Genomic DNA, 15,497 nt, shown 5'->3' with positions numbered 1-15,497 from the left:
TTTTATTTAAGACATGTGTTATTTCCGTTGTAAACATTATAAACTTTTTAATTTAAAAAAATCTTGTTATCTTTCTCTTTGTTATCTACCGCCTCGGATTCCCGAGATGGTAACGCCCTTCTTTATCTGAGGAGTCCTAGTTCAGGTCCTTAAATAAATGGGGGTGTTACAAAGTGGTATCAGAGCGAACGATCTTCAGGCCTAAACCAATGAATCCAATGAATATAGGAAGAGTCTAAATAAAATGAACCCGGGACAAAATCGTTAGGAGCACACTAAAGGTAAGGGATGAGTTAGGGGCCCCCTCACACCGAACCATTGGCCCTCTCAGTTTGACCCGGGAACCCCGAGTGCAAATGAGAGGAAGGGTAGAGAAGTTGCATGATATTGAGCATAACTTCATATATTATTGCCTAAGTATTAACTGATTGATATGATAATTGTTGTATAAAGAGTTGGTAGGAGGTTGTGGCATAATACTTTGCATGTTTTAAGGTTGATTTATACTTATACATCTATAAAGTTGTGTCAGAAGGCTATGTCTAGTGATATGCGGTTATGTGATCCCTAAACCATGCTAGATAGACAAGTAAGATAAGAGTAATAGAATTGGCTAGAATTGCCAAGGTGTTTTGTGTTGCGACTAATTCCTAAAATTCTCTTGTAGTCATGCCTCCAAGAAGGAACACGGCTGTAAACATCACCCAGGAAGAGTTAGACCGGCTACTGGCTGAGAATGAGGCCCTAAAGGCCAAAAGAATGGACCCTGCTAAGATGAGTACAATAGTGGCGAGGCATAACCCTACCATCTTCACCGGAGAGGGGGAACCTCACTTGCTGGGAGATTGGTGTCGGGAGTTCACCAACCTATTCGAGCTGATAGCTTGTCCTGAAGAGCTGCAAGTAGACCAAGCTGCACACTACCTCAGGGCTACAGCTGGGGAGTGGTGGAATAGGAACAAGGCGGAGATTCGACATGTTGCTAGGGACATTGAGGAAGGATACGTGTCTTGGTTAGAATTTCAAGTGATATTAACGGATCAGTTCATGCCGAGTTCAGAAAGCTAAGTCGAGGGAGGAGTTTGATACGTTTAAGATGACAGAGGACATGACAGTGGAAACATACCATAGGAAGTTCCGATTGTTGGCATCATACATCGATGAATTTGCAAAGAACGAGAGACCATGCTTTGGCTATGAGGTTTGAGAGGGGTTTGACGGTGGATATCAAAAAGAGACTCACGGCAGCTCCACCTACCACCGTTCAGGACATCTATCCGAGAGTGGTGTCTCTTTGAAAGGCTCTCCGAGCAGATCAAAGAGGATAAGAAAGGAAAAAGCCGAGAAGAGGAAGTCGGAAAGCGTCGGTGATAATACGGGGGCCAAGAAGCCGATTCAGGCAAGTTCGGTGGATACTCCACCAATAGTGCTCTGGGGGATGAGGAACCAAAGCGGGAGGCGTTTTGAGAGGTGCTAGTCTTGGAGATAATGCGTCCAGGATCACTTGTTTCGGGTGTGGGAAGTCGGGACACAGGAAGTTTGAGTGCCAAGTTCGAGGAAACCAACTGGGGCTTAGGACACCTACATCCGGGTTCAGTGGGTCTCGGACGGTGGGATCAGGATACAGCAGCCTACCGTACTCTAACACTCGGCTATGGAGGAGGTGCCCGATCTGGGGCAAGTAATGATTACCAAGGAAGCTACAACAACTACCGAACCGTAGCCAAGAAAAACAGTCCATGGGGTGGTAATTTCGGAGAGGAACAGAACGAGGGGAACAAGCAACCCAATACCGCTTCATCAAGTCAGTCTGGAGCTAAGTCCAGTGGCAAGCTCTTTGCCATGGAGAAGGAAGCGAAAGAAAGGAGGATGCACATGTTGTGGACGGTACTTTTCCGTTAACTCTAAACCCACCTTTGTGTTGTTTGATTAGGAGCTACACATTCTTTTATATCTCGGAACATGCCGAGTCTTAAATCTTAAGTCATATGATAGAATTGTTGATTCGGTAGTGGTACCTTCTTGGGAGTCGGTGTCTTGTGATAGAGTCTACACCGGGGTACCAATCCAGATCGGAGAGGTTGTGTTTCACGGTGACCTTATAGAGTTTCCCTTGGGGGTTTTGAGGTGATTCTGGGGATGGACTGGTTAGGGAAGTACAAGGCTTTTATCGATCGCTATCGAAGAAAATCTCTTTGAGGGGACCTAAGGGAACTAGGGTGTCTTATAAGGGGTATGTGGTCAAGCCAAGAGTCAAATTCATATCTCGTTAATACCCTAAAGTCGAGTCCGAGGAAAGGGGATCGAGTTAATCTTGTGTCGATGTGGGATAATGGGGCGGAGACCCCTAAGGTGTCCGAGATTCCAGTGGTGAGGGAGTTCGAGAGTGTATTTCCGGAGGACATTCCAGGGTTACCACCGAAGAGAGAGGTGGACTTTTCCATTGATCCAAGCCGGGAACAGGCCGATTTCTAAACCACCTTACCGTATGGGACCAAAGGAGATGGAGGAACTAAAGAAGCAGTTGGATGAGCTAGCAGAGAAAGGTTACATACGGCCTAGTGTTTCACCTTGGGGAGCACCAGTGTTGTTTGTCAAGAAGAAAGATGGAAGCTTGAGACTTTGCGTGGATTACCGTGAGTTGAACAATGTGACCATCAAGAACCGTTATCCTTTGCCAAGGATCGATGATTTGTTTGATCAATTGAGTGGAGCCGGAGTTTTCTCTAAGATCGATCTGAGGTCAGGTTATCACCAGTTGAGAATTAAGAACGAGGATATACCTAAGACCGCTTTCAGAACAAGGTATGGGCACTATGAGTTCGTGGTCATGCCATTTGGGTTAACTAATGCGCCAGCAGTGTTCATGGACTTGATGAATCGAGTGTTCAGTCCTTATCTGGACAAGTTCGTGGTTGTGTTCATCGATGATATCCTGGTGTACTCCAAGAATGAGGAAGAACATGAGGAACATCTAAGGTTAGTCTTGAAAACTTTGGAGGAGAACCAGTTATATGCCAAGTCGAGCAAGTGCGAGTTCGTTGAAGAAAGTTGCTTTTCTGGGACATGTGATTTCCAAGGAAGGGGTGTCGGTTGATCCTAGTAAAATCGAGGCAGTGACGAGATGGCAGAGTCCTAAGAATGTGGGTGAGATCCGAAGCTTCTTGGGGCTAGCAGGTTATTATCGAAGATTTGTCAAGGACTTCTCAAAGATCGCAAAGCCTTTGACGTCATTAATGCGGAAGGAGAACAGGTTTGTTTGGGATGAGAGTTGTGAGGAGGCGTTTCTAACCCTCAAAGAACGTCTCACTACAGCTCCTATACTTGCTCTACCAGATGGGAATGATAATTTCGAGGTGTATACTGATGCTTCCAAGAAGGGTCTGGGGTGCGTATTGATGCAAAACGGGAAAGTAATCGCTTACGCTTCTCGACAATTGAAGACCTATGAGGAGAATTACCCTACTCATGATCTGGAGTTGGGGGCAGTGGTGTTTGCGCTCAAACTATGGCGACATTATCTTTATGGGGCTACCTTCAAAGTGTTTTCCGATCACAAGAGCTTAAAGTACATTTACACACAGAAGGAGTTGAACATGAGACAGAGGAGATGGATCGAATTGATTGGCGACTATGACATGGAGATACTTTATCATAAAGGGAAAGCGAATGTCGTAGCAGATGCGTTAAGGTGAAATCCATCCATGCTTTGAAAGTGCAGATCTAGGGTGAGGTTGCATAATGAGTCGGGAGATGGGAATCCACATGATCCGGAGAGGAGAGATTCTTGGGGACCTGACCGTTGAGCCGGAGTTATATGAGGAGATCGAGAGTTCTAAAGCCGATGCTAGAATTCGAAGTGGCGCAACACGAGAGAAAGCAGTAATCCGGGGATGATTCCAGGTTTGTTATCCATGCTGATGGTAGTCTGAGGTTTGGAGGTCGGTGGTGTGTTCCGGATAATGAGGAGCTGAAGAGGAAGATTCTTACCGAGGCACACGCTACACCATACTCGGTTCATCCTGGGGGAGATAAGCTGTACAAGGATCTCAAGAAGACCTTTTGGTGGCCGAATATGAAGAGGGAAGTTGCTGAGTTCGTAGCTCGATGCTTGACGTGTCAGAGAGTGAAGGGTGAACATAAGAGACCGCAAGGGAAGGTTCAACCATTAGATGTGCCGGAGTGGAAGTGGGAGAGCATTTCTATGGATTTCATTGTGGGGTTGCCTCGAACTCAGAAAGGTAACAACATGATTTGGGTGATCGTCGACAGATCGACTAAGTCACTCACTTTATTCCCATGAAAGATACTTGGAGTAAGGTGAGTTGGCTAAGGCTTATGTTCGAAGACGTGGTCAAGTTGCACGGTGTGCCTAAGGATATCGTCTCCGACAGAGATTCCAGGTTTCTATCCAAATTCTGGCAGGAATTACAGTCTTTGATGGGTACTCAACTGAAGATGAGCACCGCTTTTCATCCTGCTACCGACGGTCAGACGGAGAGGACTATTCAGACCCTCGAGGATATGTTGAGAGCTTGTGTTCTAGAGTTTGGCGGATCGTGGGAGGACAGACTGGGATTGATCGAGTTTTCTTACAACAACAGTTATCATACTAGCATTGGGATGGCACCTTTTGAGGCACTTTATGGTAGGAAATGCAGGAGTCCTGTGTGTTGGGATGATCGATCAGACACTGTCGTTTTGGGGCCAGAGATGATTCAGGAGATGGTTGAACAGGTACAGATTATCAGGCAAAAGATGAGAGCCTCTCAGGACAGACAGAAAAGCTATGCTGACACTAGGAGAAGTGAGATCTCTTTCGAGGTGGGAGAGAGGGTACTACTCAAAGTGTCGCCAATGAAGGGAGTCATGAGGTTCGGGAAGAGAGGGAAGCTGAGTCAGAAATTCATCGGACCTTATGAGATTTTGGACAGAGTTGGAGAGGTGGCCTATCGTTTAGCTTTGCCACCAGCGTTAGCCAGGGTTCACAATGTCTTTCATGTTTCCTAGTTGCGGAGGTACCTGAGCGATCCATCACATGTGTTGAGTCCTGAGGTGATCGAGGTGGATGAGCAGTTGTCCTATCTGGAGACACCCAAGGAGATTCTGGACAGGAAGGTAAGGAAGACCAGGAATGGGGAGACAGCTTTAGTGAAAGTCTTATGGACTAACCACAATGTTGAAGAAGCTACATGGGAGACTGAGGCTTCCATGAGGGAAAGCTATCCACATCTTTTTACATGAGGTAAGTTCCGGGACGTAACTTCCTTTTTAGGAGGGTAGAATGTAACATTTTGTTTCCGACCTAGATCCATGTGTCTTTTACCTCAGGGGATTTGTTTTGGGACCCACATCGATGCGTGTGGGGGCTTGCTAGATGAGTGAACTTCGGGACGAAGTTCATTTTAAGGGGGGAAGACTGTAATACTCCGTATTTTATATCGTTAATTGAGTCGAGTATATTATTTAGTTGTATTGATATCGTACGATCGAGTTATCGTAAACTTGTTAAGACGGGTTAATTGAGCGAATCACGTCACCTAATTCCTTTTCTACACTTACCCATTTACCCATTGACCTCCCGTTGACCCTAGCCCATTTACCCATGACCCAATTAAACATTTAACCTAATTCTACCCTAACCCTACAAAACCCCATTCCCCTCACACGCCTACCATTTCAGCGACACATTTCCCCAACAAACACACAGATCGAGAGAGGGAGAGTGAGTGCGAGTATTGTCGGAGCAGCAAGGAGGGTCCTAGGGTGGTTGTCAACGTCCACAGTTAACCGTGGTGGCTGTTGAGGTGGCAGGAAAAAGGTATGAGTACAGCTTCCTCTTTTGTTTGCGTTTTCTGTCGGGTTTTGTGTGTGGTGTCGTGTCTCAGGGAGGGGGTGTTGATGACTGGTGTCGGGGATATGGTGTTGGGTGGTTTGGGTCGTCTCTATTGGTGGTGGTTAGGGTGGTTCTTGGTGGCAGAATTGGCGGCAGGGGTTGTTATTGATAGGGTAGATCACACGGGTGTAGCAGGGGGTTTTCAGACGGGTTTTAGATGCTTAGGTTGGGGTGGCACCACCGTGGACTCGGGGGAGGTCGAAATGGTGGTGTCACGGTGTCTGGATGTGGGGTCTGACGGCGAGCAGGGACGTGGTGTTTTGGCAGAGGTTAGGGGATGGCTGCGGTGGTTGTGTGACGAGGATAGGGGGTAGTTGGTGAGGCTCGGCGGTGAACTGGCCAAATGACGGCCTGGGTTCGACTCGCCGGCGGCAGTCGACCAGCCTGGGGTCGGTTGTTGGTGGTGGGGTCGAAGAGGGGAGCAAGCCAGGTGGTGTTCGTGGTGGTTTAGGGTGGCGCGTGAGGGTTGTGAGGGAGTGTGAAGGTGCGGGTTGTAGAGACGGGTTGGTAGTGTTCGCGAGTGTTGTTTTTAATTCCTTTAAACGTGAAAACTTGTTTTATCATCTAATATATCGTACCCTTGTTTAGCTAATTAATTCCCGAGTTATTTAAATGTTTAGAGACGGGTTGAGTCGGGTTGGTAAAATAGAAAACTGCTAGATCGGGAAAGTTTCCATTTAAGGAAACATTCCATTTTAAGAAGTTCTAATTTTAGTAACTTTCTATTTTGGGAAGGGAATGGTTTAAGTAATTGTTTATTATTTATTGTCTTTCAGAGGGCGAATTTGTTGTGGAATATTACTAAGCACCCGACTTTTGACTCGCAACACCGAGGTAGGGAATACACCGATTGAATTTTATGATTATAAAGAGTTGACATGTTTGGGATTATATGACATACCTGACTATCTTATTTACCCTGTTGAGCATTTTGTTTCATATATTTCATACATTGCATTTGCATTGGAGTTGGAGTTGGAGGAGATGAGATTGTTGTGATTAAGGCCCGGGCGGGTTCTCGCAGACTTGCCCGGTGTCCTCAACAAGGAGTGGCGGATCGACTACGGTCGATATATATAGTCTACCGGGGATCGGTATGGTGGGCGTCGGGGATGTGTGTGATGGAGTTGATTGGAGGAGCATAGCATTGCATTCTTTATTATATCGTATTACCTACTCAACCTCGCCGTTGACCCTGTGTATTCGTGTATGCCTGTGATGATCCTTTTAATGGGGGGATTGATTGACAAAGTTGTTGAGACATTGGGATTGGGAGCGGGGAGAGAGCATGGATCACCCGACTTAGAGCTAGCTCACCTTTATTTTGTTTAGTTGTCGACTTTATTTTTTATTTAAGACATGTGTTATTTCCGTTGTAAACATTATAAACTTTTTAATTTAAAAAAATCGTTATCTTTCTCTTTGTTATCTACTGCCTCGGATTCCCGAGATGGTAACGCCCTTCTTTATCTGAGGAGTCCTAGTTCAGGTCCTTAAATAAATGGGGGTGTTACAAAGTGGTATCAGAGCGAACGATCTTCAGGCCTAAACCAATGAATCCAATGAATATAGGAAGAGTCTAAATAAAATGAACCCGGGACAAAATGTTAGGAGCACACTAAAGGTAAGGGATGAGTTAGGGGCCCCCTCACACCGAACCATTGGCCCTCTCAGTTTGACCCGGGAACCCCGAGTGCAAATGAGAGGAAGGGTAGAGAAGTTGCATGATATTGAGCATAACTCCATATATTATTGCCTAAGTATTAACCGATTGATATGATAATTGTTGTATAAAGAGTTGGTAGGAGGTTGTGGCATAATACTTTGCATGTTTTAAGGTTGATTTATACTTATACATCTATAAAGTTGTGTCAGAAGGCTATGTCTAGTGATATGCGGTTATGTGATCCCTAAACCATGCTAGATAGACAAGTAAGATAAGAGTAATAGAATTGGCTAGAATTGCCAAGGTGTTTTGTGTTGCGACTAATTCCTAAAATTCTCTTGTAGTCATGCCTCCAAGAAGGAACACACTGTAAACATCACCCGGGAAGAGTTAGACCGGCTCATCGGTGAGAATGAGGCCCTAAAGGCCAAAAGAATGGACCCCGCTAAGATGAGTACAATAGTGGCGAGGCATAACCCTACCATCTTCACGGGAGAGGGGAACCTCACTTGCCGGGAGATTGGTGTCGGGAGTTCACCAACCTATTCGAGTGATAGCTTGTCCTGAAGAGCGCAAGTAGACCAAGCCGCACACTACCTCGGGGCTACGGTGGGGAGTGGTGGAATAGGAACAAGGCGGAGATTCGACATGTTGCTAGGGACATTGAGGAAGGATACGTGTCTTGGTTAGAATTTCAAGTGATATTAACGGATCGTTCATGCCGAGTTCAGGAAAGCTAAGCCGAGGGAGGAGTTTGATACGTTTAAGATGACAGAGGACATGACAGTGGAAACATACCATAGGAAGTTCCGACTGTTGGCATCATACATCGATGAATTTGCAAAGAACGAAACCATGCTGGCTATGAGGTTTGAGAGGGGTTTGACGGTGGATATCAAAAAGAGACTCACGGCAGCTCCACCTACCACCGTTCAGGACATCTATCTGAGAGCTGGTGCTGCTGAAAGGCTCTCCGAGCAGATCAAAGAGGATAAGAAAGGAAAAGCCGAGAAGAGGAAGTCGGAAACGTCGGTGATAATACGGGGGCCAAGAAGCCGAATTCAGGCAAGTTCAGTGGATACTCCACCAATAGTGCTCCTGGGGGGATGAGGAACCAAAGCGGAGGCAGTTTCAGAGGTGCTAGTCTTGGAGATAATGCGTCCAGGATCACTTGTTTCGGGTGTGCGTGGGAAGCTGGGACACAGGAAGTTTGAGTGCCGAAGTTCTGGAGGAAACCAATCTGGGGGCTTCCGGACACCTACATCTGGGTTCAGTGGGTCTCGGACAGTGGGATCAGGATACAGCAGCTACCGTACTCCTAACACTGGCTATGGAGGAGGTGCCCGATCTGGGGCAAGTAACAGTTACCAAGGAAGCTACAACAACTACCAGAACCGTAGCCAGCAAAACCAGTCCAGCGGGGGTGGTAATTTCCAGAGGAACCAGAACGAGGGGGTGGTAGTTTCTCCACTGAACCCTACCAAAACGCTGGATTTTTTGGTGATTTGGTCCTCATTGATTTTCATGGCTTTTAGCACGTCAAGCATGATCAGGTTTACTGAGCTGCCTCCATCTACTAGGATCCTTCTTACTGTGGCGATTCCAATCTGCATAGAAATTACCAGGCCATCATGATGAATATCAGGGATACCTACCAGGTCACAATCACTGAAAGTGATGGTTGGGACATGATCCGGTTTGCAGGGTGATGTGATCCTTGGTGTCCTGGCTATCTTTTTTGCTGCTGAACTAGTCAGGCCGCAGATTTTGGACCCACCAAATATGAATTTTACTTCATAGATTGGGGGTGGTGGAGGAAGGCTGCGATCCTGCTTATGTTCCTGGTTCTCTTTGCCTTGGTCTGCATTCCTTCCTTTCATCTTGATCAGGTCTTTCAGGTATCCAGATTTCAGCAGATAAGCCACTTCTTTCCTCAGGGTGAAGCAGTCATCCGTTGTGTGTCCAACGTCCATGTGGAACTCACATCATTTGGAATTATCTCTCCTAGGGTTAGGATTTTCCACCTTTCTGGGCCATCTGACCACCGGTCCTATGTTGTCAAGCCTTTGGATTAACCCTGCAATATCAACACTGAAGTTATGCTCAGAAATAGGTGGAAAAATTTTAGCCTTACCTTGATACTCATGTGCCAGGTTGACTTCTGAATGGTTTGGCCTGGAATATGGAGTAGGTCTGTAATTGTTTCCTTTGTTGCTTTTCCTATTGCTTTTTTCATAGTCTTTTGGTCCACTGGATGATCCGAGTTTGTAGCTCTTGTCTTCTTCCAGCCTGATAAAAGCAAGGGTTTTGGCCTGGACATCTTTGAAGGTATGGCAGGGATACTTAGTGAGCTCGTTGTATAAGTCACTATGAGGTAGCAACCCCTGCCTGAATGCCTCCACTGCTGTTCCAACGTCACACCTGGGAATAGATACTTTTTCTTTGTTGAATCTTGTAAGGAATGTCCTGAGAGTTTCGTCAGGCTTCTGTGTAATCCTGTAAAGATCACTGGATCGCTTCTCCAACTCCCTGCTACTCACAAACTGCTGGTTGAAGTTTTTAATCAGGTTGGCAAAAGAATGGATGCTCCCAGTTGGCAGGTTGATGTATCATTGTAAAGCAGGTCCTGTCAGGGTTGTTCCAAATCCCTTACACATGCAAACTTGTCTGTACTCGCTGGGAATGGATGCTGCTAACATTTTTTGTTTGTAAAGGGACACATGATTTTGTGGATCCGTGGTTCCATCATAGATTTTTATAGACGGGACCACAAATTTTTTGGGCAAGTCCACCTTTGCTATTTCGTCTATGAAAGGCGAATCAGCATAGCTGTTAGGGGTAGCTTCTTCTAAACTGGCAGGTACTCCAGGTATCTTGTCGAATTTTTCATTGAGCTTCTTGATTTCCTGGACTACTGCCATCATGATGGCTGCTGCAGATTCATCAGGTTTTTCATTGTCATATTTTGGCTCACCATCATCATCAGCATTGATGAATTTGGAACCACTTGGGCTCCCAAAACTGGAAAAACCGATGTTTTTTATAATTGATGCAAATGGGGTTCCTGGCTGGAATCTAGAGCCTGCTCCTTGGGCTTTTTCCAATTTTGTTTCAGAGCTGACTCGGATTCTCTCAACTGTAGAATTTCAGCCTCAGTTTGGGATACTTTCTCTTTCAAGCTTTCCAACTCAGCTATTTGTTGGAGGGTTGCATTCAATTGTTCTTCAACGGTAGGTTGGGCCATTTTTTTAGTTTATTTGGTTTTTTGTAAGATGAGGAAAAAAGATTTAAAGAGCTAGATGCCCTACGGTGGGCGCCAATTGTTTTGTGTGGATTTTGCGCAGGGCAAAATCAGGTCAGGGAAGATTTAGGTAGGGTTAACTAGCTCTAGTTAGTCTGAAAATCAGGTCGTCAGGACGAAATGTAAAAGTGAAAGTACAATAAAAAGAACAATAATAAGACAAAGAATTTTGTACGTGGAAAACCCGTAAATGGGAAAAAACCACAGGCACCAAGCCAGAAGAGGATTTCACTATTATATCGAGTATTTAGCACAATGGGATGTAATTATCTTAAAAGTTTTGTAAGAATATCGTATGCTATAATTTGTCTTGTATATGTCTTTTCCTTGAAATGATTTCTAAATGCTTCTTATATAATCATATGCTGAACGGCTGGTAAATCTCTTCATAAATGCTAAATATTCCGTATTAATTACCCGTAATAATATCCATTATTTCGTCCTTAATTACTGCTTTAATTGCCGAATCTTCCCATTTAATGCTATGCGCGTAATCTTCTTATAATATGATCTCCTGGTCTGATATCGTCCTGATATTTTGACCGTTGTCCTCTCCATGGCCTGGCGCCTATCTTCTTGTGTCCTGACACCTTGACATCCTGACACCCTGTCAGTCAGTCCAAGGCAAGATATTGATCAGGGATATCTGCGGATTTCCAAGCCCAACAGTGCCTATTCAAAGTTGATATTCAAAAAGCATATGACACATTAGAATGAGATTTCCTAGAACAAATGCTTAAAGCTATCAAGATTCCAGTGCAATTCAGGGGATAGATGATGCAGTGTGTGTCTACTGCTAGCTATTCTTTAAGTCTCAATGGAAACATGTTTGGTTTCTTTACAGGGAAACGAGGCCTGAGGCACGGTGACCCCTTATCCCCGCACCTCTTTACCATTTGTATGGATTACCTGTCTATATTGCGTACTCACACCACAGGCAGACAAGAATTAAGATTTCATCCTCTATGCAAACCTATGAAACTTTCTCATTTACTATTTCCAGATGATTTACTCATGTTCTCTAAAGGAGATGCACCTTCTATGATGACTATCCTATGAACTTTTGCTACTTTTTCCAATTCTTCAAGCCTCAAGATGAGTCAAGGTAAATCTAATGTTTATTTTAATGGAGTCAGGTCTGATTTGAAAAAAGACATTCTTCAAGTGTCTGGTTTTATTGAGGGCAGGTTAACCTTCAAATATTTAAGGGTGCCTATCAAAACTACTAGGCTCATTGCCTCAGATTGCAGACCTTTGCTTGACAATATTGTGAATAAAATAAGGGGACTGGGTGCTAGAAAGTTGTCTTATGCATGGAGATTAGTGCTAGTCAAAGTTGTACTGAAATCCTTCCATAACTACTGAGCCTCTATATTCATTTTATCCTCAGAAATCATTTATAAAATTGAATCCATTTATAGAAACTTCCTATGGGATGGGGGTGTGGACTACTTAAGAACTCCTTTGGTTTCATACTTTCATGGGAAAAATGTTGTAAACCTAAGCAAGAAGGAGGGCTTGGCCTGAAAAATGCTCTCATTTGGAACAAAGCTGTGGTTGGTAAATTGGTTTGGTGGATCACAACCAAACCAGATAGTCTCTGGGTTAAGTGGATTATTCAGATATATCTCAAGGGCAAAAACTGTCATACATATGATCCACCACTAGACTCTAGCTGGTATTGAAAAAGATATGTTAGATTAAAAATATATTTGTCACAGCCTACCAACAGTAGGTGTGGAATGAGCAGGCTGAGTGTGAATACACAATCAGTAAAGGATACGAGCACATTCGAATCAAAGAGGATAAGGTAAATTGGCATCATCTAGTGTGGAATAAATGGAATTTACCTAAACACAACATGTTAGCTTGGATCTATCATCATAATGGTCTGAACTTAAATAACAAACTCCACAAATTGGGCATTAGTGAGATGGATACCTGCTATATATGCGACATCAATATGGAAACTAGTGAGTATCTCTTCTTTGAGTGCTCTTACAACTCCAAAGTTTTCGGGGAGGTGAAGAAATGGTCTCAAATTGATTTCCCTAATCGAGATTTACTTCCATGGAGGTTTCATAGGAGAGGTAGCACTCTGCAAAAGGATGTGACCAATGCCATCCTCAACACCATTATATTTCATATCTGGTGACAACGGAACACTGATTAAGTTTGAGAACAAGGTAATGAGTCCGGAATCAGTTTCGAATAGCGTAAACACGAGCTTCGATTCCGCATCACAGGAGATAAGAGTAGATCGTGATTGATGAATGAAGGTGGTTAGATAATTGATTGTATGAAGGCATATAAGAGATTTGATGCATTCAGTGAAGATGATGAGTTATTTGATCGATATTTTGGAGAGAAAGTAAGGCGTGGTATTTGTTGTAAGGAAATAGGGTTCCTATTTGTTTTTGTTGTTTGTATTCAGTTTGGGCTTAGCCTGCGGTTGGGCTTGGCCTGCGTTTTGGAGTAAGTTAGATCCAAACATGATGTTTGATCTAACTCACTTGTAATTTGGAACGATTTTTTCGTGATTTATTCTACTTACATTTCATTAAAAAAACACACATACACCAGGTTAATTTTAATTTGACACCCTACGTTCATTTGGTTCATTGATTCAGGTTCCAAAATAGTCGCTCTGATACCACTTTGTCACCCCCCCCCCCCCCCCACTTACAAAGGAGCCTTAACAAGACCTTGCCTAATAAGTAAGGGCATTACCATATCGGTTGCCCGAGGTGAGTATATCAAATAGACCATAAAAGAACAATTAATAATCTCTTTACAACTTACAGCGAAAACAGAAGAAGAAGAACTCCACTGTGATAACTATAAGAAAATACAAGCAGTGAAACTACTATCGACCAAAGACCGACTCTATGTCATGCGAGCTCTCCAATCCAGCAACTACAACGAGACAAAAATCATAGCAACCTGAAAAGTCTCACTGCTCACCATTTGCCGGCAATATCAAATGGATCGCCACAAGCACAAACAAAGAGAAGAAACACAACAGACACACCACACAAGTCAGTAACAGAATAACAACGATAAAACAAAGTAATCCAATGAAACAGTACAACTTATATCCACCAACTACCGAACTATACCACACCAAATCCACAGTACCCAAAGGTTCCCATCACAACAGGTAACCCGCACCGTTAGTGGGAGACCAAAGCCTTGCCACCCAATCCCCGTTCATCGCGATGAGCGAACCGAGATTATTATTGTGCACACCCCATTGTGACGGGAGCCACAAGGGGAGAACAAGGGTTGAAGACCATCTCCCTACAATGGCTCCACAATCTAATACCAGTGTCAACAACAACAACACCATCATCACTATCTCAGTTGTCAATATTGTAACTGAATTAACTCATCAAGGCACTCAACAAAAATAACCAAATAACATAATTAGACAAACAACCATGAATCGAAACTGCGTAGGAAAACCCTACCTCTTTGCTATTACATAAAAATGCATCAATCATATCATGCCAAACAAGAATCCACCTCTTACACTACAACCACGATTATGCCCTATTACTTACTGTTTGGCCAAGAATTATCATGTCTGACCAGACAATAGTCAAGCAAAGAAACACCAAGCCTAGCCTGAACGGAAGTGATCCAATACAAAGCATAATATGCCTAGGCAGGTACCAGCCAGAAGGGAAAGACAGGTTAAGCCGTCTATCCGGGCCAGACCAGGTGGAACAACTTACCAGCCGTATGATGGGTATTACTAGAACAAGTCAGGAAACAACAAAAGCACAATTGAAACCTAGAGAAACGGTTCCTACTTTAATGGAAGACATATTCAACGAAATATACGAAGAATGTGGAGCACCTGACTGAGCAAAGATGGTGACAGGCGGTTTATAAAGTCAAACAACCACCTCGGGGTAAATAGGGCACGAGGCAAATTACCTAGGAACATCCAAAATAACCATGAGAGAGCCGTTATTTGCAAGATATAAATAGCAAGGGAGAAGAAAGAAGGAGGATTATCTACTATTCACTCATCCTTACTCTTGTTTTATTATTGTAAACTACTTAAGCTTATTTATTAAGCACTTATTCTCTACTTCTAGCCTGGCATACACATCCCCTGTCAGGATACCCTAAAAGATAGTAACAATCCCTCCTGGCTTGGTGCGCGTGGTTTTTTCCCTTATTCCCAGGGTTTTTCTACATATAAATCTCTGTGTTTCATTTTATTGTTCATTCTTTAAGTTATCAATCGTACTAGTTAGGCTTAATTATTTGAGTTAGATTGCCCTGAAATTATATCCCCGGCAAGACTTTATCTCTATGTGAAATCTTTCTAAAACAATTGGCACCCATCACGGTGCATCTAGCTCAAAAACAATCAAAACCTAATCCCAAACAACACAAAAACTCTTCCAAAACGTGAATGGAGACGGTATAGAACAACAACTGGCTGCCGCCAAACAACAACTACTGGAAATGGAGAAACTGAAGCAAAAGATGGCCCAGGCTGAAGCTAAAGTCCAGAAACTGAAAGAATCAGAGTCCAATCTGAAGCAAAAGCTGGGAGATAAAGTTTCAGGCTCAAAATTAAAGATTAAGCCAGAAACACCATTTCAATCATCAAGAAT

This window comes from Silene latifolia, chromosome 1 (genome assembly GCF_048544455.1).
Source record: "Silene latifolia isolate original U9 population chromosome 1, ASM4854445v1, whole genome shotgun sequence".
NCBI classification, from domain to species: domain Eukaryota; kingdom Viridiplantae; phylum Streptophyta; class Magnoliopsida; order Caryophyllales; family Caryophyllaceae; genus Silene; species Silene latifolia.
Note: the sequence above shows the minus strand (reverse complement) of the source record.